Consider the following 25,461-nt stretch of genomic DNA (forward strand, 5'->3'; position numbering starts at 1 on the left):
GCAGTTATGATAATGAGGCTGGACTCAATCTATAAGATGAGGTTGTATCTTGAGTAGATCTCCTTTGAGATATAAAAGGGAGAATTGAGCAGACAGACAGGGGGACCTCATACCACCAAGAAAGGAGAGCTGGGAGCAGAGGCCGTCCTCTGGACCTGGGGTTCCTGTGATAAGAAGCTCCTAGACCAGGAGAAGATTGATGAGAAGGACCTTCCGCCAGAGCCTACACAGAGAGAAAACCTTCCCCTGAAGCTGATGCCTTGAATTTGAACTTACCCTATACCAGACTGTGAGAGAATAAATGTCTCTTTGTTAAAACCAGCACTTGCAGTATTTCTGTTATAGCAGCGCTAGATAACTAAGATAACCTCTAAAAACAAAAACCAAACCTGTTGCCCTGGAGTCGAGCCTGATTCATGGTGACCCCGTGTGTGTCAGAGTAGAACTGGGCTCTGTAGGGTTTTCAGTGGCTGATTTTTCAGATGTAGATTAGCAGTCCTTTTTTCTAGGTTCCGCTGGATGGACCCAAATCCCCAAACTTTGGTTTAGCATCCATCTTCCTTAGCTGTTTAAACTACCAGGGGACTCCATAGCCATCAGGAATCAAACAACAACAAAAAATCAAAACCCGTTGCTTTCCAGTGGATTCTGACATGGCACCCCCATTGTGTCAGAGTAGAACTGTGCTCCATAGAGTTTTCAATGGCTCTCTTTCAGAAGTATATCACCGAGCCATTATTTTGTGGCACCTGCGAGTAGGCTTGCATTTCCCACCATTGTGTTACTAGCTGAATGCTTAGCCATTTTTTCCACTCAGGGACTCCACTTCAAGCCACTAAGTGGGTGGTCATTTGTTATGACAGCAATAGAGAATGATAATACCCAGCATGCACAGTTAATGAAGCCCTTCGTGTTGTTAGTTGCCATCAGATCAATCCAAATCATGGCGAAAACTGCCCTCCAGAGGGTTTTCAATGGCTGTGGCCTTTTACAGGCAGATTGCCAGGTGTTTCCTCCAAGGCATCTCTGGGTTGGTTCGAACCACCAATCTTTCAACCGCTAGTCAAGAATTTAACCATTTGCACTACCCAGGGACTCCTATGAAGCCCTTGAAGTCATGAATTAATTGGTAAACTACTGAGGGAGCTGAGATTCTCTTCTTTCAATGCTGGATGTGTCGACATTTCCTCCTGGAACTTTAAGCAGGTAGGAAGGTTACGGAAGTCCAGTGTACAGAACCGACATGGAGTTATTTCAAATGATTTTTATTGCCCTTGTAAGCAACTCTTCTGGATAAAATACTACTTTTTTCAAAGACCCAACTCAAAACCAGCCAGGGTGACATCTGAGGACAATTTCCAGACCTAATTTACCCACAGAGCCTTCATCTTAGAGCACATTATAAATCTCCCCCATCCTCAAAGGTCCAAGACTCTAGTGGAAGTTCTTTGTGCTTACTGTTGCTATTGTACCTGATGGTATCACTTACAGAAAACTAGCTCTACCTCTACAGACTGGAGGGTTGATTTTTACTCCCCTCTGGGGTTGCCTTGCCCTTCTCTCAGTCAGTCCTCTTCTTTCTGCTTAGGCTCAGCCAGTTAATGCCCCATCAATATTTAAATTTCATTGTCTTTTTCTGCTTTTGTTGTCAACAGAATCCTTAAGCCCTAAAGAAAAGTGCTCAACTTTGGGTTCATTGTTAAGCTGTTGTTATTGGGTGCTTTGCAGTTGATTCCAACTCACGGGAACCCCATGTGACAGAATACAACTGCCCCATAGGGTTTCCTAGGCTGTCATCTTTCCTTTGGACATGTTATCAGAAGAGGCCAGTGCCTGGAGAAGGCCATGTTTGGTAAGGTAGAGGGTCAGTGAAAGAGAAGAAGGCCCTCAACAAGATGGACTAACACAGTGGCTACAAAAATGGGCTCAAGCCTAACAATGATTGTGAGGATGGGGCAGGACCGTGCAGTGTTTCTTTCTGTTGCACATAGGATCGTTATGAGTTGGAAGTGCCTCGACGGCACTGAATAACAACCATCTTCACAGGAGCAGATAGCCAGGCCTTTCTCCCCTGGAGCCAGAGAGTGAGTTTCAACCACCAACTTTTCTGTTAGCAGCTGAGTGCTTAACCCTTATGATGGTAGAGGTCCTTCACTGCTAACGAAAAAGAAACCAAATCCGTTGCCATCGAGTCAGTTCCAACTCATAGTGACCCTGAGGAACAGAGTAGAACTGTGCCACAGAGTTGCAAGGAGCACCTGGTGGATTTGAACTGCTGACCTTTTGATTAGCAGCTACAGCTCTTAACCACTATGCCACCAGGGTTTCCAAACATAGTAATTATATAAGCTTTTCACTACTGACATTCAACAGCACGATTTATCATCAGTCTATTTAATTTGTATTAATAATTCTTCATTCTACAAACGTTGACTCAGCACCTACCATATTCTGGGATGCACTAGAAGACTGTATAGAAATAAAGAGGAAGGGGTAACAGTCTAGTAGGGGAGCTAGGCTTTCCAAAGGTACAGTGCATGCTACCTGGAATACAGGTGTGCCATCCACAATGCTGCTCAATCTTCTGGGGACGTTCAGAAAGGTGTCCTGGAAGGCGGAGCATGTAATGGGTATAGATGAGAAAGCAAGAGGTTCCGAAGAACATGCCAAGGGGAACAACAAGACCATTCAGGGAGAGTAACAAAGGAAATGCTTGAAGGCTCGTGCATAGGTAGTGTGGTTTGAGGAATGGTGTGTGTAGAGAACAGTCCACTCCCCATCTGTCAGTCTGTCCTACTGTAGTGGCTTGGGTGTTACTGAGATGTTGGAAGTTATGCTACTAGTATTTCAAATACCAGCAAGGCCACCCATGGTGGATAGATTTAGGCAGAGCTTCCAGACTAAGACAGACTAGGAAGAAAGGCCTGGCCATCTACTTCTGAAACTAGGCAGCAAAAACCAAATAGATTAACCCAGAACATTGTCTGATTTGCTTGCCATGGACACGTCATCAGGAGGGGTCAATTGTTGGAGAAGGACATCATGTTTGGTGAAGTAGAGGACCAGCAAGGGCAGGGGAGACTACAGTTTGTTTATCCATTCATATGGTGATGAACATGTAGGTGGTTTCCATCTTTTGGCTATTATGAAAAGCGCTGTAATGAACTGGTGTACAGGGTTCTGTTTGCATTCCTGTTTTTGCTTTTTCTGGGTACATACCTAGGACTGGGTTTGCTGGATCTCAGGGTCGTCATATGTTTAACTTTTTGAGGCATGGCCAAAACTGTTCTGCACAGTAGCTGTAGCATTTTACACTCCCACCAGCAATGGAGGAAGGCCTGTTTGCTTTAGAATCTGCTAGAGCCATGTACACAGGGAAAGCAGGATTCAAAGACTTTGAAAATGTCTGACCAACAAGGAAATTCTTATGCAAGTGTGTGTGTGTGTGTCTGTGCATATAAATAAGGAGAGAGAGAGACAAAGGAAAGAGACAGGGGTTGGGTTTATTCATGGTGGAAAAAATTAAACATCATTGGCAGGGCATTTTAATTCCAAGTGAGCAAACTGAATTTCCTGTAGAAAAATTCTACAGCCAAAATGAAGAAAAGCGTATCACCTACTGCAAATGTGTTTGGCGAGATTTTCCATTATCATGGGCTTCACAATTCCAGGCCGTGTTCCTGAGAGGTGAAATAAAAATGTTACCATTAGGAGTGGCATATCTAGGCGACTTTTTATGAAAAAAGGAAAGTAAATGGTTGTAAAAAAAGAGAGACAGTTTTCCTACATACTTAAATATAAACGTGGCCCCCACCTCCCTGGCCACCCGAGAGGGCCGTTTGTTTACTGTATTCCTGTGGTTGTAGACAGAACATTCTCTCACCTTCTCTTCCCACCTTGCTCGGAAGAACAATGATCAGAATAGACCCTACATTCTCAAGATGCTTTTATCAATGCAATTCTTTGTTTCTAAAGAAATTTTTCATCAAATAACAATAGAATTATGTTAATTTTTTTTTATACAAGTTTGGATTAAAGTTTCAAAGTTTCCTGCTGGCACAACCTAAAGGTTTGTGGTTCAAGCCCACGCAGCAGTGCTGTGGAATAAAGGCCTGGGCACTCTGCTTCCAAGATTACAGCCAAGAAAACACTGTGGGGCAGTTCTACTCTGCAACACATGGGGTCGCCTGGCAACTGTTTTTGTTTTTTTAGGTGACATAGATGGTGCTCCTGGGTGATAGGACAGGATTTACATTTGTATGTATGTATATTATATGTATATATATATATATATATATATATGTGTGTGTGTATATATATATATATATATGTATAAGGGGCCTTGGTGGCACAGTGGTTAAAGCACTCAACTGCTACCTGAAAGGTCAGCAGTTGGAAAGCACCAGCAGCTCCTTGGGAGAAAGGCGTGGCAGTCTGCTTCCGTAAAGATTTACATCCTTTGAAATCCTCTGAAGTCACTATGAGTTAGAATCGACTAAACGGCAGTGGTTTTTTTCTTTTTTGTATATGTATATATAAAATCTATTTACATATATGTATGTGGGTCATTCTTAGGTGCCATCGATTGAGTTTGAGCTCAGAGTGGACCTATAGGACAGAGTAGAACTGCCCCCAGAGGGTTTCCAAAGAGTAGCTGGTGGATGGGAACCACCCACCTTTTGGTTAGCAGCTGAATGCTTAACCAGGGCCCCACCCAGGGCTCCATGTATATGCATATGCACATGCTTGGCTCCTAACCAAAAGGTCTGCACTTCAAATCCACTGGCCACTCCTTGGAAGCCCTATGGGGCACTTCTGCTCTGCCTTATGAGTGAGAATTGACTCAACAGCAATGGGTTTGGCTTTTTTTTGTCTGTTTATATGTATACACACACAGAGAGAAGTTTATATGCATACACATACATTTATTTCTGCATATATTTACATATATAAATAAATATATATCTGTGTGTATATATATCAAAAAAACCCAAAAGCACTACGCTCTGCTGTCAAGTTGATTCCAATTTACAATGTCCCTACAGGACAGAGTAGAACTTCCCTATAGGATTTCCAAGGCTGTAGTCTTTCTTCAGCTGAGCAGCTGGTGGTTTCGTAGTGACCTTTCAGTTAGCAGTCGAGTGCTTTAACCACTGCATCACCAGAGCTCCTCATATCCATCCATTCATACATACATAAATACATATGCTCAGATTTAGGACTGGAGTTTCAAAAACCAGGTCAACACACCAGAAACAGACTCATTTTACAGACAACAACCCTGAAAGCCAGTTATTCAGGGTTAAGAGATGATTAGGTCAGTTAGAAGAGGTTTCTTTCCACGTTATTTCCTGGAAAGCCTTGCTTTAGGAAGACATTTCAAATTCCCTGAAAGCCTTTGATTCAAATCTGTGGATACTGAAGTTAAAAGAAGTTTGTACCTGTCTCCTGTGTATTCCAACTTCCAATTCTCACATTTATTAAAGCAGCCATATTGGTTTTTGTGGATTGATCTTAAAAGAACCAAAAACCCCCAACCAGTGGCTGCCGTGTCAATGCCAACCCACGATGACCCTACGTGCGCAGAGCACAGCTCCCTAGGGTTTCCAATGTCTGTGACATTTTGGGAGTAGATTGCCAGCCCTCGTTACCTCTAGGTGGGCTCGAAACACCAACCTTTTGGTTAGTAATTGAGCACTTTAACTGTTTGCTCCACTCAGAGGCTCTATGACATTATAAGAAACAGCTACAAATTTAAATTAAAAAAGAAAATCACATACTGCATTTACTATTTCATATATTGAGTTTGGGAGCCCTGGCGGAGCAATGGTTAAGTGGTCAGCTGCTAATCAAAATGTTGTTGGTTTGAACCCAGCCAGCAGCACTGTGGAAGAAAGACCTGGTGACCTGCTCCCATGAAGATTACAGCCGAGAAAACCCTATGGGCAGTTTTACTCTGTCACATGGGGTTGCTTTGAGTTGAAAATGGCCTCAGCACCTAACAACAACGTTGAGTTTCTGAAGGTGGTTTCGTTTTAGGGGCAAGTGGAGGTTCGAGGGAGTTGCTTGGCAACTTTCCCTGGCGGCAATGCCCCTGACTCTTCTGGGGTCTCCAAGACAATAAAGTGCAGTGTTTGGCTCTGTTTGGGACAGTTATCAGCACAGAATTACCCCAGGTCCATTTGTGCCATGTCAAAAACACCTTTTATAAGCCTTGGAGGTGTGTGCTTGGCAGGTGTGTTAACACACCAAGCTCTTGGGTGCAAAAGAAGAGAAAAACTCAGGGACAAGGAATGTCACCAATTCTTACACTCCATGTCCCACCTGTGTTGTTTCAAAGATGCTATTTTATTTTTGGCACCCACTTTATTGAGAGAGAATTCGCATGCCGTACAATTTACCCATTTAAAGTGTGTGTTTCAGTGCTTTTTAGCATAGTCAGAGTTGTTCAACCATCACCGTGATCAATTTCAGCACAGTTTCATCACCCCCAAAAGAAACCCCATACCCTTTTACCCTGCAGTTATCACCCCATGTCTCCCAGCTTCCAACAGTAAGCAAACACTAATCTATTTTCTGGGAGCCCTGCTTAAGCGCTTAGCTGTTAAACTAAAAGTTGGGGGTTCCAATCGCACAGGAGCTCTGAGGAATAAAGACCTGGTGACCTGCTCCCATAAAGATTACAGCCTGGGAAACCCCCTGGGGCACTTCTGCTGTGTAACACATGGGGTCAGAATTGACTCCACAGCACCCAGCAGTAACAAACTACTTTCTGTCTCTATAAATTTGCCTGTTCTGGACATTTCATATACGTGGAAACAGACCATATGTGGTATTCTGGGACTGCCTTCCTTCAGTTAATACCATGTCTTCAGGGTTCTTCTACATTGTGTATGTTTCAGTACTGTGATCTTTTTATGACCAGGTAATACTCTGTCGTATGGCTTTTTATGACCAGGTAATACTCTGTCGTATGGCTAGACCACCTTTTGTTTATCCGTTTATCCGCTGGTGGACGTCTGTGTGGTTTCCCCTTCAATGATGTATTTTATTTAGTAGAAATTACTCTTTGTTGACTTTGAATCCCTGGTGGCACAGCTGTTAAAAGGTCTGAGGTTCAAAACCATCAGCAGCTCCACAGGAGTTTTACTCTGTCACGTGGGGTTGCTTTGAGTTGAAAACGGACTCAGCAACTAACAACAACATAGAGTTTCTGAAGGTGGATGTCTGCGGACCATACTCTTAAGGTTTCTCCATTCTCTGTCAGGCCAGTAAATCTGGTCCTTTTTTTTGAGCTAGAATTTTGTTTTAGCACTGATAGGGCAGTGGTTTAGCACTGATAGGGCAGTGGTTAAGCAATTGGCTGCCATCCAAAAAGTTGGTAGTTTGAATCCACCAGCTGCACCTTGTAACCACCATGGGGCAGTTCTACTCTAACCTACAACATTACTCTGAGTCAGGATCAACTCAAGTATAATGTCTTTGCATGGTCAGTAAAACACAGGTAGACATATTTTAGGTATTCTCTGCTTTCAGCCAGGATCCATCTGACATCAGCAGTGATATCCCTCATTCCATGTCCTCTTCTGTCTCCAGCTTGAATTTCTGGCAGTTCCTTGTCAACGTACTACTGCATTTCGTTTCAAATTATCTTCAGCAAAATTTTACTTCTGTGTGATAGTAATGGTATTATCTGATAACTTCTGCATTCTGTTGGATCACCTTTCTCTGGAATGGGCACAAACATCAATTTCTTCCAGTTGGTTAGCCAGGTTACTATCTTCCAAATTCTTGGTATAGATGAGTAAGTGTGTCCAGCTCTAGGTCCATTTGTTGAAACATCTCACTTGGTATTCTGTCTTTTCCTGGAGCCATGGATTTTTTTTTTTTTTTTTTTTTTTTTTAACCAATGCCTTCAGTAAAGCTTGGACTTCTTCCTTCAACACCTTCGGTTCTTGATCATATGGTACTTGCTGAAATGGCTGAGTGTCAACAAGTTCTTTTTGATACAATGACTCTGTGTACTCCTTCCATCTTCTTTTGATGCTTCTTGTGTTGTTTAATATTTTCTGCATAGAATTTTTCAATATTGCAACTTGTGGTTAGGCACGTCGAGTCAATACTGACTCATAGATAACTTATGCATGGAAGGACGAAACACTTCTCAGTTCCGTGCCATTCTCACAATTGTTGCTATGCTTGTGCCCATTCTTGCAGCCACTGAGTTAATCCATTTCATCGAGGGTTTTCCTCCTTTTTGTTGACCCTCCAATTTACCAACCCTGATGGCCTTCTCTGGGGACTGATCCCTCCTGATAAAATGTCCTAAGTATGTGAGATGTAGCCTTGCCAGCCCTGTCTCTAAGGAGTATTCTGGTTGTACCTTTTCCAAGACAGATTTGTTCATTCTTTTGGCAGTCATGGTACAGTCAATATTCTTGTACAACACCACAATACAAAGGCATCGATTCTTCTTTTGTCTTCCTTATTCATTGTCCAGCTTTCAAATGCATATGAGGTGATTGGAAACACCATGGCTTGGGTCACATGCACCCTAGTCCTCAAGGTAAAAATTTTTATTTTCACCACTTTAAAGAGGTTTTATTCAGCAGATTTGTCCAGCTCAATGTATCTTTTGATTTCTTGACTCCTGCTCCCTTGGCTGTTGATTGTGGATCCAAGTAAAATGAAATCCTTGACAACTTCAAACTTTTCTCTATTCATCATGATGTTGCGTATTCGTATAGTTGTGAGAATATTTTTCTTTTTGTTGAGGTGTAATGCATACTAAAGGATGTGGTCTTTGATCTTAGTAAGTGCTTCAAGTCCTCTTCACTTTCAACAAATAAGGTTCTGCCATGTACATAACGCATGTTGTTAATATTTTTCCCTCCAATCCTGATTTCCCCTCCTTCTTCATATAATCCAGGTTCTCAAATTATTTGCTCAGTATACATGCTGCAACTTGAGACTTGAATTTTCTCTTCAGTTCTTTCAGCCTGAGAAATGCTGAGTGTGTTCTTGCCTTTTGGTTTTTGTACTCTAGGTCTTTGCACATTTCATTATAATACTTTGTCTTTTCTAGCTGCCATTTGAATCCTCTGTTCAGCGCTTTTCTTTATATTTTCTTCCTTTTGCCTTAGTTACTCTACATTCAAGAACAAGTTTCAGATCCTTTTCTGACATCCGTTTTGGTCTTTTTTTTTCATTACTTTTTAGTGGCTTCTTCCTTTCTTCATGCCCTTGATGTCATCCCACAGCCTGTCTGGTCTTTGATCATTAGTGTTTAATGAGTCAAATATATTCTCAGATGACCTCTAAATTCAGGTGGGATATACCCAGGTTCATACTTTGGCCGTTGTTGACTTGTTCTGATTCTCTTCAGCTTCAGCTTGAGCTTGCTTATGAGCAATTGATGGTGTTTCCCGGAGTCATTCCCATGTTTCTTACGACTGAATTGAGCTTTTCCATAGTCTCTTTCCACAGACTTAGTCATTTTGATTCCTGTGTATTTATTCTGGTGAGATTGACAGGTATACATGATGTTTATTTTGTTGAAAAAAGGTACTTGTAATGAAGAAGTCATTGGTCATGCAAAGCTCTGTCAGGCCATGTGGTCCCTGGCATTGTTTATATCACCAAGGCCATATTTTCCAACTACTGTGTCTACTTCTTTGTTTCCAACCTCTGCATTCCAATCACCAGTAATTATTAATGCATTTTGATTGCATGTTTGATCAATTTCAGACTGCAGAAGGTGGTATGAATTGTCGATTTCTTTATCTTTTGTCTTAGTGATTGGCGTGTCAATTTGAAAAATAGCCATATTAACTTGTCTTCCTTGTAGGTGTATGGATGTTCTGTCTATTCCTGGAGCCTTGGTTTTTTTCTTTCTTTCTTTTTTTTTTACCCATGCCTTCAGTGAAGCTTGGATTTCTTCCTTCAACATCTTCTGTTCTTGAGCATATGGTACTTCCTGAAATGGTTGAGCATCAACAAATTCTTTTTGGTACAACGACTCTGTGTACTCCTTCCACCTTCTTTTGATGCTTCTTGTGTCATTTAATATTATCCCCATAGAATCTTTCAAAATTGCAACTTGTTGTTAGGCACGTCGAGTCAATACTGACTCATAGATACCTTATGTGTGATAGAATTAAACACTTCTCAATTCTGTGCCATCCTCACAATCGTTGCTATGCTTGTGTCCATTGTTACAACCACTGAGCCAATCCATTTTATTTGGGGGTCTTCCTCTTTTTTGTTGACTCTGCACTTTACCAAGCATGATGGCCTTCTCCAGGGACTGATCCCTCCTGATAATATGTCCAAAGTATGTGGCATGTAACATTGCCATCCTTGTTTCTAAGGAGTGTTCTGGTTTTACTTCTTCCAAGACAGATTTGTTCATTCTCTTCACAGTTATGGCATAGTCAATATTCTTCTACAACACCACAATTCAAAGGCATCAATTCTTCTTCTGCCTTCCTTATTCGTCGTCCAGCTTTTTCACATGTGTATGAGGTGATCGGAAACACCATCGCTTTGATCACTCGCACCTTAGTGCTCAAGGTAAAAATTTTTATTTTCACCACTTTAAAGAGGGTTTTTGCAGCTTATGTGTCTTTTACAATGTATCTTTTGATTTCTTGACTCCTGCTTCCTTGGCTGTTGTTCATGGATCCAAGTAAAATGAAATCCTTGACAACTTCAAACTCTTCTCCATTCATCATAATGTTGTTTATTCATCCAGTTGTGAGGATATTTGTTTTCTTTTTGTTGAGGTGTGATCCGTACTGAAGGATGTGGTCTTTGATCTTAATAAGTGCTTCAAGTCCTCTTCACTTTCAACAGATAAGGTTGTGCCATCTACATAACACATGTTGTTAATATTTTTTCCCCCAATCCTGATGTCCCTTCCTTCTTCATATAATCCAGTTTCTCAAATTATTTGCTCAGTATACATATTGCAGCTTAAGACTTGAATTTTCTCTTCAGTTCTTTCAGCCTGAGAAATGCTGAGTGTGTTCTTGCCTTTTGGTTTTTGTACTCTAGGTCTTTGCACATTTCATTACAATACTTTACTTTGTCTTTTCTAGCTGCCATTTGAATCCTCTGTTCAGCGCTTTTCTTTATATTTTCTTCCTTTTGCCTTAGTTACTCTACATTCAAGAACAAGTTTCAGACCCTTTTCTGACATCTGTTTTGGTCTTTTTTTTTCATTACTTTTTAGTGGCTTCTTCCTTTCTTCATGCCCTTGATGTCATCCCACTGTCTGTGTGGCCTTTGGTCATTAGTGTTTAATGAGTCAAATATATTCTCAGATGACCTCTAAGTTCAGGTGGGATATACCCAGGTTCATACTTTGGCCGTTGTTGACTTGTTCTGATTCTCTTCAGCTTCAGCTTGAGCTTGCTTATGAGCAACTGATGGTGTTTCCCGGAGTCATCCCCGTGTTTCTTACGACTGAATTGAGCTTTTCCATAGTCTCTTTCCACAGACTTAGTCATTTTGATTCCTGTGTATTTCATCTGGTGAGGTTTCCACGTATAGATGCTGTTTATGTGGTTGAAAGGAGGTATTTGTAATGAAGAAGTCATTGGTCATGCAAAGCTCTGTCAGGCCATGTGGTCCCTGGCATTGTTTATATCACCAAGGCCATATTTTCCAACTACTGTGTCTACTTCTTTGTTTCCAACCTCTGCATTCCAATCACCAGCAATTATTAATGAATCTTGATCAATTTCAGACTGCAGAAGGTGGTATGAATTGTCGATTTCTTTATCTTTTGTCTTGGTGATTGGCGTGTCAATTTGAAAAATAGTCATATTAACTTGTCTTGCTTGTAGGTGTATGGATGTTTCCCTTTTATTGACAGCGTTGTGCCTGAGGTTAGAGCTTGAAATGTTCTTTTTGACGATGAATGTATTGCCATTCCTCTTTAATTTGTCTTTCTCAGCAGAGTAGGTCATACGATAGTCAATTCAAAATGGCTTTACCGGTCCATTTCAGCTCTCTAATGCCTAGGATATGGATGTTAATGTGTTCCATTTCATTTTTGATAACTTCCAATTTTCCTAGATTCATTCATTGTACACTGATTATTAATGTACATTCTTATTATTAATGGATGTTTGCAGAGGTTTCTTCTGATTTTGAGTTGTGTCACATGAGTAAGGAAGGCTCCAAAAGCTTGTCTTCATCCATGTCAGTACAGTTGACTCTACTTTGAGGAGGAAGCTCTTCCCCAGTCCTATTTTGAGTGCCTTCCAACTTGAAGGACTCGTTTTCTGGCACTGTATCAATGTTCCTTTTCTCTTAATATACATTTCACTGGCTAATCTTTTGAGAAGTAGAGCACCAGGTCCTTTATCCTAGTTTAGTCAGGAAGCTCAGGTGAAACCTGTCCACCATGGGTGACCCTGCTGGTATTTGAAATACCGGTGGCAGAGCTTTTAGCATTACAGCAACACGGATGACAATATAGTATGAAAAAATAACACATGTGTGGGACTTATTTCCAATGTTGTTATTAGGTACCCTCGAGTCACTTCTGACTCAGAGGGACCCTATGCACAACAGCAAGAAACACTACCCAGTCTTATACCATCCTCACAATCATTGTTATTCTTGAGCCCATTGCTGCAGCCACTGAGTCAGTCCATCCTGTTGAGGGTCTTCCTATTTTTCCCTGGCCCTCTATTTTACCAAGCACAATGGCCTGTCAAGGTACTGAACCCTTCGATAACATATTCAACATACGTGAGACGTAGTCTCACCATCCTTGCTTCTAAGGAGCATTGTGGTTGTACTTTTTCCAAGACAGGTTTGTTTGTTCTTTTGGCAGTCCATGGTATTTTCAATATCATTCATCAACACCAAAAATTCGGAATTGTCAATTCTTCTTTGGTCTTCCTTATTCATCATCCAGCTTTCTCACGCATATGAGGTGAATGAAAACACCATGGCTTGTGTCAGGTGCACCTTGGTCTTCGTGGTAACATCTTTGCTTTTCAACACATTAAATTGGTGTTTTGCAGTAAATTTGCTCACTGCATGCACCATTTGATGTTTGACTGCTGCTTCCATGGGTGTTGATTGTGGATCCAAGTAAAATGAAATCCTTGATAACTTCAATCTTTTCTCCATTTATCATGATGTTGTTTATTAGTCCAGTTGGAAGGATTTTTTTCTTCATGTTGAGGTATAACCCATACTGAAGTCTATGGTCTTTGACCTTCACCAATAAGTGTTTTGAGTTGTCTTCACTTTCAGCAAAATTGTGTCATCTGCATATCACAGGTTATTAATGAATCTTCCTCCAATCCTGATGCTCCGTTCTTTTTCATATAGTCCAGCTTCTGGGATTCTTTGTTCAGCATACAGATTGAATGAATATGGTGAAAATATACTATCCTGACACACACTTTTCCTGACTTTATACCACACAGTATTCCCTTGTTCTTTTGAATGACTGTGTCTTGATCTATGTACAGGTTCCTCACGAGCACAATAAAGTGTACTGAAGTTCGCAATGTTATCCATAATTTTTTATGATCTACACAGCTGAATGTCTTTGCATAGTTAATAAAACACAGGTAAATATCTTTCTGGTATTCTCTGCTTTCAGCCAGAATCCATCTGACATCAGCAATGATATCCTGGTTCCACATCCACTTCTGATTCTGGCTTGAATTTCTTGTAGTTCCCTGCCAAAATCCTGCTGCAGCCTCTTTTGAATGATCTTTAGAAAAATTTTACTTGCATGTGATATTAATGATGTTGTTCGATAATAATGGAATTCACTTGGATCATATTTCTTTAGAATAGGCATAAATATGGATTACTTCCAGTCAATCGACCAGGTAGCTGTCTTCTAAATTTCTTGGCATAGAGGGGTGAATACTTCCAGTGCTGCATCCATTTGTTGAAACATATCAGTTCGTATCTTGTCAATTCCTGGAAGCTACTTTTTTGCCAATGCCTTCAGTGCAGCTTGGACACCTTTCTTCAGCATCACCAGATCCTAATCATATGATACCTCCAGAAATGTTTGAATGTCAACCAATTCTATTTGGTATAATAACTCTGTGTATTCCTACCATCTTCTTTTAATGCTTCCTTCATAGTTCAGTATTGTCTCCATAGCATGCTTCAGTATTGCAACTCGAGGTCTGAATTTTTTTTGCAGTTCATTCAGCTTGAGAAATGTCAGGTGTGTTCTTCCCCTTTGGTGTTCTACCTCAGGGCCTTTGAACATGTCATTATGTACTTTACTTTGTCTTCTCCTGCCGCCCTTTGAAATCTTCTAATTAGTTACTTTACTTCATCATTTCTTCCTGTTGATTTAGCCACTCCGTGTTCAACAGCAAGTTTCAGAGTCTCTTCTGACATCCATTTTGGTCTTTTCCTTCTTTCCTGTCTTTTTAATGACCTCTTGTTTATTCATGTATGATATCCTTGATGTCATTCCACAGTTTCTCTGTCTTCAGTCATTATCATTCAAAGCGTCAAATCTATTCCTGAGATTGTCTCTAAATTTAGGTGGAATATGCTGAAGGTCATACTTTATCTCAGGTGGACTTACTCTAGTGTTCTTCAGTGTTAAGTTGTTTAAGAACAATTGATGTTCTGTTCCACATTTGGCCCCTGGATTTGTTCTGACTGATGATACTGAACTTTTCCACCGTACCTTTCCACAGATGTAGTCACTTTGATTACTGTGTATTCCACCTGGTGAGGTCGCCATTTATGTTGCTGAGAAAAGGTATTTGAGATGAAGGGCTCATTGGTCTTACCAAATTCTGTCATGCCACCTCTGGCATTGTTTCTATCACCAACGCCATATTTTCCAACTACCTATCCTTTTCCTGGTCTCCAACTTTCACATTCCAATCACCAGTAATTATCAAATCATCCCGGTTGCGTGTCTGATCAATTTCAGACTGCAGAAGCTGGTGGAAATCTTCATTTTCTTCATCTTTGGCCTTACTGGTTTGTGCATAAATTGGAATAAAAGCTATATGAACTGACTTGCCTTGTAGGTGTATGGATATTTTCCTAAAACTGACAACATTTTCCTTCAGATAGATCTTGAAAAGTCCTTTTTGATGGTGAATGGAACACCCTTCCTCTTCAATTTGTTGTTCCCAGCGTGGTCAACCATATGATTTTCCACTTCAAAATCGCCAATACCAGCCCATTTCAGCTCACTAATGTTAGGATAGCAATGTCTACGTTTCCCATTTCATTTTTGACAAGTTCCAGTTTTCCTAGAATCATGCTTCATACATTCCACATTCCAATCATTAATGGATTTTTGCAGCTGTTTGTTCTCATTTTGACTGGTGGCACATCAGCAAATGAAGGCCTTGTAAGCTTGACTCCATCCACGTCATTATGGTTGACTCAACTTTGATGAGGCAACTGTCTCCCAGTTGCATTTTGAGTGTCTTCCAACCTGAAGATCTCACCTTCTAGCACCATATCAGACAATATTAATCTGCTATTCATAAGTTGTGTGTGTGTGTGTGCATTAAAAGTTTACAAATCAAGTCAACCTCTCATACAAAAATTTACGTTCACCTTGCTATGTACTCCTAGTTGCTCTCCCCCAATGAATACTCCTCCAGCCTGTATTCCCCATGTCTATTCAGCCAGCTCCTGTCCCCCATTGCCTTCTCATATCCCCTCCTGACAAGAGCAGCCCACATAGTCTTATGTGTCTACTTGAGCCAAAAATCCCACTCTTCACCAGTATCATTTTTCTGTCTTACAGTCTGAAGAATTGGCTTTGGGAATGGTTCCTGTCTTGGGCTAACAGAAGTTCTGGGGACCATGAGCTCAGGGGTCCCTCAATTTTCAGTGAGACCATTCAGTCTGGTCTTTTTACAAGAATTTGAGGTCTCATCGCACTGTTCTCCTACTCCATCAGGGGTTCTCTGTTGTGTTCCCTGTCAGGGCCATCATCAGTAGTAGTGGGGCACCATCTAGTTCTTCCTGTCTCAGGCTAATAGAGTCTCTATTTTATGTGGCTATTCCTGTCTCTTGGGCTTATAATTACCCTGTGACTTTGGTGTTCTTCATTCTCCTTTACTCCCGGTTGGTTGAGACCTATTGATGATGCATCTTAGCTGTCAGGTTGCTAGCGTTTAAGACCCCAGGCCCCACTCACCAAAGTGGGATGCAGAATGTTTTCTTAATACAGTTTGCTATGCCAATTGACCTAGATGTCCCCTGAAACCATGGTCCCCAGACCCCCACTCCTGTTACTCTGGCCTTTGAAGCATTTGGTTGTAGTCAGGAAACTTGTTTGCTTTTGGATAAGTCCAGTTGCACTGATCTCTGCTGTATTGCGTGTTGTCTTTCCCTTCCCCTAAAATACTGCTTGTCTACTATCTAATTACTGAATGCTGCCCACCCCCACCCCCCAGGATATAACCATCAAAGGATATTTTCCTCTCTGTTTAAATTACATCCTGAGGTTTTACAATACTGGTATCATGCAATATTTGTCCTTTTGCAACGTACTAATTTCACTCAGCCTAATGCCTTCCAGATTTCTCCATGTTATGAAATGTTTCATGGATTCATCATTGTTTTTATCTATGTGTAATATTCCACTGCATGGATATACCATAATTTAATTATCCATTCATCTGTTGATAGGTACCTTGGATGCTTCCATCTTTTTGCTATCGTAAACAGTGCTTCAGTGAACATGGGTGTGCATATATCTGTTTGTGTGAAGGCTCTTTAGGATATATTCTGAGAAGCAGAATTGTTGAATCATATGGTGGATCTATTTCTAGCTTTTTAAGGAAGTGCCAAATCCATTTCCAAAGTGTCTGTACTGTTCTGCATTCCCACCAGCAGTGTATATGTACTCCAGTCTTTCCATAACCTCTCCAACATTTATTATCTTTTTTTTTTCTCTTTGGAATAATGCCAGCATTTCTGGAGTTAGATGGTGTCTCATTGTAGCTTTGAATTTCCCTAATGAGTAATGATTGTGTGCATTTCCTCACGTATCTGTTAGCTGCCTGATTGTCTTCTTTGGTAAAGGGTCTGTTCATATCACTTGCTCATTTTTTAACTGGATTATTTCTCTTTTTATTGTTTAGTTTTTGCAGTATCACATAGGATTTAGAGATCAGACTGATCAGTATTGTCAGAGCTGAAATTGTTTTCCCAGTCTGTAAGTAATCTTTTTCCTCCCTTGGTGAAGTCTTTGGATGATCCTAAGTATTTGATTTTTAGGAGCTTGCAGTTACCTAGTTTCTCTTCCGGTGTTTGTGCATTGTTACTAATGTTTTATATACTGTTTATGCCATGCATTAGGGTTCCTAGTGTTCTCTCAATTTTTTCTTCCATGATCTTTATCATTTCAAGTTTTATATTCACGTCTTGGATTCATTTTGAGCTAGATTTCATGTATGTTGAGGGGTATGGGTATTGTTTCATTTTTTTTTGCAGTTGGATATCCAGATATGTCAGCACCATTTGTTAAAAAGACTGGCTTTTCCCCATTTAACAGACTTTGGGACTTTGTCTGCTAGCAGCTGCTCATATGTGGATGGATTTATGTCTGGGTATTCAGTTCTGTTCCATTGGTCTATGTATATGTTGTACAGTTCCAGGTTATTTTGACTACTGTGGTGTTATAACAGGCTCTAAAATCAGGTAGTGTGAGGCCTGCCACTTTGTTCTTCTTTTTCTGTAATGTTTTATTTATCTGGGGTCTCTTTCTCTTCCATGTGAAGTTGATGATTTGTTTCTCCATCTCACTGAAAAATGTCTTTGGAATTTGGGTCAGAATTGCATTGTATCTATAGATCCCTTTTGGTAGAATGGGCACTTTTATGATGTTGAGTCTTCCTATCCATGAGCAAGGTATGTTTTTCCACTTATATAGGTATCTTTTGGTTTCTTGCAGTAGCGTCTTGTGGTTTTCTTTGTATAGGTATTTTATGTCTCTGGTTAGATTTATTCCCAAGTATTTTATTTTCGTGGGGGCTATACTTAGTTGTGCTCACGAGGAATCTGTACATTGATCAAGAGGCAGTAGTTCGAACAGAACAAGAAGATATTGCACGGTTTAAAGTCAGAAATTGTGCGTTTCAGGGTTGTATCCTTTCACCATATCTTTTCAATCCGTATGCTGAACAAATAATCTGAGAAGCTGGAGTGTAAGAAGAATGGGGTATCAGGACTGGAGGAAGACTCTAACAATCTGTGTTATGCAGATGACATATCCTTGCTTGCTGGAAGTGAAGAGTGCTTGAAGCACATACTGATGAAGATCAAAGGCTGCAGCCTTCAGTATGGATTACCCATCAACATAAAGAAAACAAAAATCCTCACAACTGGATGAATAAATGAAGAAAAGATTGAAGTTATAAAAGAATTCATTTTACTTGGATCCAAAATCAACACCCAGGGAAGCAAAAGTCAAGAAACCAAAAGATACATTTCTGTGGGCAAATCAGTGTTGAAGTTATTAAAAAGAAAAAAAAAAAATTTCTCCTTGAGGGTTAAGGTGCACTAACCCAAGTGGTGGTGTTTTCAACAAGTTCATATGCATGCAAGAGCAGGACAATGAGTAAGGAAGGCCAAAGAAGAATTGAGGCCTTTGAATTGTGCTGTTCCCAAAGAACATTGAATAGACCATGGCCTGCCAAGAAAAATGAACAAATCTGTCTTCGAAGAAGTACAACCAGAATGCTCCCTGGAAGCAAGGATGAGGAGACTGTGTCATGTTGACAGGAGGGATCAGTCCCTGGAGAAGAACATCATGCTTGGTAAAGTAGAGGGCCAGCAAAAAAGAGGAAGACCATCAACGAGATAGATTGACACAGTGGCTTCAACAGTGGGTTCAACCACAGCAAAAATTATGAAGGTGGTGCAGGACCAGGCAGTGTTTAGTTCTGTTGTACATGGGGTCCACTTTGGGTAGGAGCTGATTCGAGAGTACCTAACAATGATGACAACATATCGAACCAAATTGACAACAGTAACTTGAAAGATTACATAGGAAAATTAGGGAACAGTGAGTTTGTATCAATGGGGGAGGAAAAGTCAGAAAAGAAGGGTGAATGGTTGCACAACTTGAATGTAATCAATGTCATTCAATTATATATAAGAACCAAGGCGTCTCAGTGGTTTAGCACTCAGCTGATAATTGTAAGGTTAGTGGTCCATGCCTACTAATGGCTCTATAGGAGAAAGATGTGGCACTCTGCTTCCATAAAGATGACAGCTTTGGAAACCCTATGGGGCAGTCCATCTTGGTCCTATAGGGTCGCTATGAGTTGGAATCCACTCAGCACCAATTCTTTTGAATTTTACGTGCAGAAGCTATTGAATTCCTGTATATTTGGCTGTGCATATTCTCAACAGAGGCAGAATGATATAAAAAGATAAAAGAAGTTACAGAATGAAAGAATAAAGCAACTCTCAACAGCAAGTAGGGCAAATGCTTAGGAGGGCAAAGACTTTGTTTCCCAAAGCTAACACTAAAAGTGCTCAAACTCAGCAATATCAAAGAAATGCATAAGAACAACAGGAAAGAATGCTAATTCACAGTGGCAAAATTGATAGAAATTCTGAGAAAGTACGGATATTGAACTTACTAGAAAAATAAAGTAACTCTTAAATATGCTCAAAGAATGAAAGTCAAATATGGACAAAGAACTAAAGAAACGGAGAAAAAAAATCTATGTGTGTACACAATGAGAATACTAGTAAAGTGATAGGAAATATAAACGGGAGCCCTTGGGAGGTAAAAAAAATATAATTACTAAAGTGAAAGCTTTAATAGGGAGTCTCAACAGAAGATTTGAGCAGGCAGAAAAAGCAATCAATACATTTTTAATGACAGAAAACTAAAATTTTCCACTCATAGGAAAAAAAGTTAAAGTAAGTAGGAAGAATGCAATGCAGTGGCTATGGGTTTGGCCAAAGAGTGGGCAGTCTGTGCTTTGAACCCACCATATACTCTGCAAGAGTAGGGTTGCAGTCTGCTCCCATAAAGATTTACATCTTTGGAAATCCTATGCGGATGTTACACTCTGTCCTAAACATTCAGAATGAGTAGGAATTAACTTGATGGCAAGTATTTTTTGTTTGTTTAAATGTCCAATGGATCATCATCAAGTATACCAAAATAAGAATTATGGGAGATAGGCCATTAAAATAACAAAAGGAAGTTTGAAGAACTAACGACCAAAACATCACATTTTAAGGAAGAAATGAATACACACATTTAAGAAACTCAACACATTTTGAGTAACCTCAAAAGAGAACCATACTGAAACTCATTATACTCAAATTGTGAAAACTCAGAGGGGGAGTTTTGAGTGCAGCATGTGAGAAACAACTTATCATGCAGAAGAGAGTCTCAGTAAGATCAACAGCTGAATGTGTATCAGGGCCCATGGAGGTAAATTGCAGGTGTACATTTTGAGATGGTGTATGTTTGTCATGTGTATTTTTACCATGGACAAAACAAACAAAATTTAAAAAATTGGAAATGAGAAGTCGGCAAGAAGACACGTTAAAGTCCTCAAAGAAAGAAAAGCAAATCTGTCCACCAAGAAGTCTCTCCAGAAAGAAAAGTCCTTCAAGATTGAAAGAAGCATTCCTATAATTCCAGATAATCTAAAACTGAGATAATTCATTATCAGTCAACCTGTCCTACCATAAACGTTCATGTGGTACTTAAGACACAATCCCAAAAGACGCCAGACAGTAATTCAAAGCTGTAAGAAGAAATAAAGAACATAAATGTTTTTTGAAAATGTGCAGATACTTACTTTTGGTATGCAACTTCTCTTTATTTTCTATAAAATCTAAAAGGTAAATGGAGAAAACAACAATTATATCTGTATGCTAATTGGTACATATTGTACAATGATACAATCCATGATAATGATACAGAAAGAGGAAGGAAATATATAAAACCAAAACTATTGCAATTGAGTTGATGCGGAATCATAGCCACACTGCAGGATAGAGAAGAAATACTCCATAGGGTTTCTGAGGCTGTAAATCTTTACAGAAGCAGAATACCACATCTTTTTCCCATAGAACAGCTTGTGGGTCCGAACCATCAACCTTTACATTAGCAGCCAAGTACTTAACCACCATACCACCTGGGCTCCTTACACACCCCAGGTTTTCTAAAACCTAGGTCTGGAGACAATAAATGTACCAAATACGGGGAGATGGAACACCAGATGCCATCACATGCAAATGAGGAGCCGTAGCCCCACAGAGGGCATGGAAACAGAGCCAGAGAGCTCTGGTCTCTCAAGAACTTTCCATCCTAGTCCACTTGCCTGTGGAGAGGCTTTCCCCCTGGGGTCAGTGCTTTCCTGGCTGAGGTCAGTACAGAGGCCCTTCAGAGTTGGAGTCTGCAAAGTTTTCAAACCATGTCTGGTCAGGATAAAGACACTCTTCTGCAAAGTCTGGGTACATCTGCAAACCTCCGGAAATTGACAAATGTCATCTTCATCAATGGTGCTGAAAAGGTCCATCATTGGAAACTCTGCTAATCCCAAGGCCATCTTTAGAATGCAGGACGGGTCTTTCTCATTTATGCATACATCTTCCTGCAATGGGTACATACTGAATGCCAGCTGGATGGAGTACAGAGTCTTGGATGGTCATAGATGATGGAAAAGGGGATCATATATTCCTACAGGTCCATATTACCACTGTTGCTCTTGTCAAATAGTGAAGACATGTCCACCAACATGTTGGAAACAGGGACTCCCATGTATACTGCAAACTCCAACACTTCAATTTTCTCACCCTCTCTCAATTTAGCACCTTCGGAGTATTCATCTAGATCTTTTTCAAGTTTTTCTGGCTTTAGCCCACGACCCCTGAGAGTCCTGGCAAATTCTACACAGCAAATGTCCCAGTGGAGACAGAGCTATCCTTCTGTCAGGGCCACCTGTCAGTCTTCATACACCTAACATGCGATGGAGACACCCAGGGCCTCTGCCATGATGATGCACCTCACACTGCTGGTGTACACTGCCGGCTTCATCGTCTCCTCCTCTGAAGAGTGGTACAGCAAAACAGACTCAATTTCCACCAGACTGTGGAAATGACACAGTGTGAACCACAGAATTTCCAATGATTCAGTTCCTTGCCACATTCACGTTACAGTATCCAGTTTATCTGGGACTGTTTATCTGTGTATTGTAAAACCACACTGGAGAGGAACTGTGGGGATAAACACAGGCTTGAAGGTAATGAAGCATGTCCTGTTGGTTAAAGTACCTTCTGGAAAAATCATCTCTTTATCTCTTCCACTGTTTCCTGCTTGAATCCTGGTCTGATCAGGACAAAAACACTAGCTGGATGTACTTGATCAGAGTTCCCTACATTGGGATGTCCTTGCTCTCTGCCTTCATCATGACAGATGACATGGTCATGGTCCCGGGAATGGCGTGAAAGAACGAGGAGTGTGGTGCTGTGCAGTAGCTGGCACCCCCGGGCCAAACCTCATTCATGAATTGCACTTCAGCACCCTGCAGAAGGCCCAGATTGCTGTCGTGACACTGACTGTCTTCCCCATGCAACTCTGGTTTGCCACCTTAACAATACTGCTTACCTCACCCTTTGTGTTTGTAGCTTCACTGGGATCTGCTGAGAAAGAACCAGAACTGCTAGTGGCTTTGTGGCAGAAGGTGTGGACTTCCTGCTCAGGGTCATCAGGAAAACCATGTGCTTTGCCCACAGCTTCCAACCTGTGGTGGTGAAGGGGTGGTAGGCCATCCTGTCCCAGAGGCCACTCTCCTTGTACTTTGATGCCATACCCATGTAAACATACAGAAGCAAATTTTTTGTATACTGCCTGATGTTTTGTGATATGGTGGCGGCTTCTGTGTTGCTGTGATGCTGCAAGATATGCCACTGGTATTTCAAATGCCTGCAGGGTCTCCCATTGTGGACAGATTTCAGTGGATCTTCCAGACTAGGAAGAAGGAGTAGGCAGTCTAATTCTCACAAGATTGACCAGTGGAAACCTCATAAATAGCAGTGGAACATTGTCTGATGTAGTGTTGCCATCTGGTTGGAAGACATTAAAAATTCCTCTGGGGAAAAGCAGCCTCCTCAAAGTAGAGTTGACCTAAATGATGTGAATGGAGTAAAGCTTTTGGAATCTTCATTTGCTGATGTGACAAGACTCAGGATGAAATAAATAGCTGCAAACATCCATTAATAATAGGAGCATATAATATATGAGGTACGAATCTAGAAAAATTGGAAGTCATCAAAATGAAGTGAAACACATAAAGATCCACATCTTAGGAATTAATGAGCTGAAATGGACTGGTATTGACCATTTTCGATTGTGAGATCATGTGGCCCACTATACAGGAATTACAAATTGAAGAAGAATGGTGTGACACTCATCATAAAACAACATTTCAAGGTCCATCCTGAAATATAACACTGTCAGTGAAAGGATACTATATATACACCTACATGGAAGATGGTTAATACAACTGTTTTCAAATTTGGGCACCAGCTACTAATGCTAAAGATGAATACATTGGAGACTTGTACCAACTTCTGCAGTCTTAAACTGATCAAACATGAAAGCAAGATACGTTGATATTAATGGTGATTAGTACGTAAAAGTTGGCGACAAAGAAGAAGGATCAGTAGTTGGAAAATATGGCTTTAGCGGTAGAAACAATGCTGAAGATCACATGACATAATTTTGCTAGACTAATGACAGTCATTGTGGATACCTTTTTCAACAACTTATATGGTGACCATACACATGGACCCCACAAAATGGAATAAACAGGAACCTAATGGTCTACATCTGGGTATAAAAAAACAAACCAAAACCGAACGTATTGCCTTCAAGCTGTATCTAACTCATAGTGACCCTATAGGACAGAGTAGAACTACCCCATAGGGTTTCTGAAAGCAGTTGATGGATTCGAACTGCCAAGCTTTGGGTTAGCAGCCAAATGCTTCAAACACTGTGCCACCAGGGCCTCATATCTGTGTATACAGACTGTAAGAAAACTCAGTATCATCGGAACAAGGCCAAGAGCTGACTGTGGAAAAGACCATCAATTATCCATATACGAGTTCAAGTTCAAGCTGAAGAGTATTAAAACAAGGCCATGAAAGTAAAAATACGACCTTGAGTATATCTCACCTGAACTGAGAGACCGGCTCAAGAATACATTTGATACACTGAACATTAATGACAGAAGAGCAGATGAGTTGTGGGACGACATCAAGGACAATGTAATGAAGGAAGTAAAAGATCATTAAAAATACAGGAAATAAAAGATCAAAATAGTGTCCAAAGAGACTTTGAGGCTTGCATTTTACTGTAGAGCAGCTAAAGCAAATAGAAGAAATGATGAAGTGAAAGAGCTGAACAAAACGTAAGGCAGCTTGAGAAGGCAAATTAAAGTGTTACGAAATGTGCAAAGACCAGGAGTTGGAAAATCAAAAGAGAAGAACAGATGCACAATTTTTCAAGCTGACAGAACTGAAGAAAATCTTGAAACCCTATGTTGCAATTATGAATAATTCTATGGGAAAACTATTAAAAGGTAGAAGTAGCATCAAAAGAAGGGGGAAGGAATACACTGTACATAAAATAACTGGTTGATGTTCAACCATTTTAGTAAGAAGCATATGGTCATGAACTGACGGTCTTACGGAAGAAGTCCAAGCTACACTGAAGGTATCGGTGGAATACAAAGCTCCAGGAATTGATGGAACGCAAATTGAGATGATTCCTAAAACAAATGAAATGCTGGAAGTGCTCACTTGTTTATACCAAGAAATTTGGAAGAAAGCTACTGGACCAACTACCTAGAAGACATCCTTATTTGTGCACATTCCAAAGAAAATCATCCGACAGAATGTGAAAATTATCAAACTATATCATTAATATCACACACAAGTAAAATTTTTGAAAAGAATTCAAAACTAGTTGTAGTGGAACAGTGAGAGGGAAATGCAAAAAAATTCAAGCCATATTGAGAAGAGGCTGTGGAATGAGGCATGTCATTGATGATGTCAGAATGATCTTGGAGTAAGCAGAGAATACCACAAAAATGTGTACCTGTTTTTTTATTGACTGTGCAAAGGCATTCCACTCTGTGGATCATAACTAATGATGGATAATGCTGTGAAGAATGAGAATTCCAGGACACTAATTGCGCTCATGCAGAACTGGTATATAGAGAGAAGATCAGTGTTAGAACAGAACAAGTGGATATTGAGTGGGTTAAAATCAGGAAACTTGTGGGCCAGCAGTGTATTCTTTCACCATATTTGCTAAATTTGTATGCTGAACTAATAATTCCATAAGTGGACTTAGGAAGAATGTAGCAACAGTACTGAAGGAAGATTTATTAACAACCTGAATTTGCATGACACAACATTGCTTGACGAAAGCATAGAGGT

The 25,461-nt window shown here is 40.4% G+C and overlaps 1 pseudogene; it reads right to left on the reverse strand.

Annotated features, from left to right (window-relative positions):
- Positions 1-21,697: 21,697 nt before the first annotated feature.
- LOC135229018 (lysophosphatidylcholine acyltransferase 1-like) overlaps positions 21,698-25,461 on the reverse strand; it is a 37,721-nt pseudogene continuing 33,957 nt past the window's right edge.

The sequence above is a fragment of the Loxodonta africana genome, chromosome Y (assembly GCF_030014295.1).
Source record: "Loxodonta africana isolate mLoxAfr1 chromosome Y, mLoxAfr1.hap2, whole genome shotgun sequence".
In the NCBI taxonomy this organism is placed as follows: Eukaryota; Metazoa; Chordata; class Mammalia; order Proboscidea; family Elephantidae; genus Loxodonta; species Loxodonta africana.